At 33.1% G+C, this 2,707-nt stretch overlaps 1 protein-coding gene across 1 annotated transcript in view; it reads right to left on the minus strand.

Annotated features, from left to right (window-relative positions):
* The window catches only part of SLC44A5 (solute carrier family 44 member 5), a 123,079-nt gene that overhangs the window by 79,666 nt on the left and 40,706 nt on the right, over positions 1–2,707 (minus strand). The gene's annotated exons all lie outside the window — the stretch shown is intronic.

Raw genomic sequence — 2,707 nt, forward strand, 5'->3', positions numbered from 1 at the left:
CAACTAAAATATTTCCTATTTCCAATATTATAACTTGTTCAGCTTATAAGTGATCTGGAAGGTCAAAGCTATGTCTTGAAACAATACAACCATTCTCTATTTGAAACCTAATGAAGAATCTATTAGTAAAGAAAAATTAGACTTATTTGACAGATTAAAAGTTGCACACAAGAATTTTCATAGCAAAAACTTGCTCTTGAGGGCAAATGGATATGCTCTAATTGTTCAGCATAGGCAGGTTGAAGTTATGCACTATTTTTAGTGGTGGTAGTAGTAATAGTAATGAATAATAATTGTATAGTAATGGATATAATAATATTAACCATTGATAAAGCCCTGTTATACCTTTACTGCTTTCACTGTGGATTTTCTAAGAATACCCTTAGGTTGTTAGGGGTAGTAAGATGAGTTAAATTACTTAAGGTCCAAGAGAGAGGTAGTTACAGAGGCAGGCAAATATCTAGGTCTCCAATGCCCAATCTTTTTCATTTAGTAATTATGTTAATATGATTATAATTTTCTGTAAAGATTCGAATTGGCTGTATCTAAAACTCTATACATATCCCTATTACTGTACCTCACAATAGTAAAAGAATCTTTCATAGAGAAAGATAATCATGGCCAATTCAGACATAAAATATCATGTTTAAATCTAATTTCAACCCAAGAATTTAAAAATTCATTTAGATTAATAATAATAATAATTAATAATAAAAAGAGAAGAAAACAGACCTCTAGTTTTCTTTGGTTAACAACTATTGAAAGCAAAAACTTGCTTGGAGCTAAAAGGAATATTTGATTCATGGGCATTCTGACACATCCTACTCAAGATCAGGTTCTCATTCTGTCAGAGCAGCTATTAAATAGTATGATTCCTAGTAAGATGCCTACAGGTGAGGAACTAAAGGAGAAAAAACTAGAACACTGGTGTGCTTGAATTAGAAATCTAGACCTTGTCAAAGCCCTTGTGTGTAATCATAACTACTAAGAACAGAAGGAGAGGGATGTGATCAGAAGCACTAGCTAGGTTATATATCTATAATATGCTTATATTTATATATTTACATTATGTATACTAAACACTGTAATGCATATTTATAATGACCTAATGTCACATAGTGTTAGTACATGTTATATACTTATAATGTTATGTATTAAGCACAGGGAGAGGTAACGTATTAGAAAGATGAATGAAACAAACAATTTCAAAAGACAGCACAAGGAAAGAAGCAGAACCGAAGAGGAAATTTTTAAAAAGTAAAACCTACGCTCCCCGGCTACTGGCACCGAAGAATGGATATCAGCTGGAGTTTTGGTTCCATATGGGGTTTTACACAACCATTTCTCTTTCTTTTTGGTGCCAAGGACACACTGCAGCACCAGAGACTACTAAGTGCCCATATAACCATTTCCTCCAGCAGTCTCTAACCACAGTAGGATAGCATTTCCCAATAATTCACACCTGGAGGTGTTTGTGATGCTCTTCTGAGAACAGGGAGGATAATATATTCAAGTCTGTTTTGCTTTTCTGGTGCACTGCTTTAGAGAAATAGCAGACCATGCCCATGGACCAGACTGGTTAGTTTTATCTTATTTAAACACAGAAGAATATTGAACAAAGTAAAAATTATAAATGGAAAATTCAAGAGTCTCAAAAAGCAGGAAAGTTTTTCTAGATAAAACATTTGTATTTCTGAATTTGTTCCTGCAGTTATTTTATTCCCTTTGTTATTTTAGAAATTTCCTTTAAAAATGTGTATGTGTTCTTTCAGGTAATTACAATTGCCTGCCTGCCATTTTCTCTGTTGATTCATCTGTTTCTCTTCCTTTTCTAAGACATATTCCCTCCAGGAAAAAATACTGCTTAGAAAATTATTAGAAAATTGAATTTGTACAAAATATAAAATGTAGCTTGGGCACCATTTTGTGAGTCAGGAACACAGCAAAAGCTTAATTTCAGTTTTTAGAAGTTGTAGCACCTTAAGATTATTCCTCTCTTTTGAGCATTAAAAAAAAATCTATCACAATCCTAAGTGTTCTATAAGAAATTAGTTATTTTTTAAAGACAAGGATTAAATTTGGATATTTTTAAGTACCTCAAGACAGCTATTGAGGTAACTGAGTGATACCAGCTCCTGGCTGAAAATCATTCTGAATCCTATTCTAGCCAGAGGCCTGTCATTGCTGTACCTTCTCCTCAGGTAGATTCATTTTTACTTTCATAGTAAGCACTAAGAACCATTGTACCAAGCTAAAAATGGGTTGCATCCCACTGGGTCCCAGAAAGAAGACAGAAACCTTAGTTACAAAGCAATATGCCCCCAACCCTTTTCCTCTCCCTCCTTCCAAATCAAAGTCTAACTTTTTCAAAATAAGCTGCTCACATTCACATTTATCAGAAAGCTATTCAAAACTTTATTCAGACAGCTTTCCTGGCATAAAAGTATTTTCAAAAATTAAACTACAGAAGTACCATTACTACCTTATATTTATTTTTCCAAATTACAATAAGAATAGTATCCCCAATTATATATGCATTTGCAGATTTACATTTTCCTTCTATATCTGACCCACAAATATAGAATGCCTATAGTTACCTCAACTTAAAGTCTTGGGAGCTTTGTTTGACTTTCCCTTTTTCTTACTTTTTATATTCAATTAACAAGTTCTCTTGACTATCTTATGAGTCTTTCATCCATCCCTTCCT

Source organism: Pteropus alecto, unplaced genomic scaffold (assembly GCF_000325575.1).
Source record: "Pteropus alecto unplaced genomic scaffold, ASM32557v1 scaffold25, whole genome shotgun sequence".
In the NCBI taxonomy this organism is placed as follows: Eukaryota; Metazoa; Chordata; class Mammalia; order Chiroptera; family Pteropodidae; genus Pteropus; species Pteropus alecto.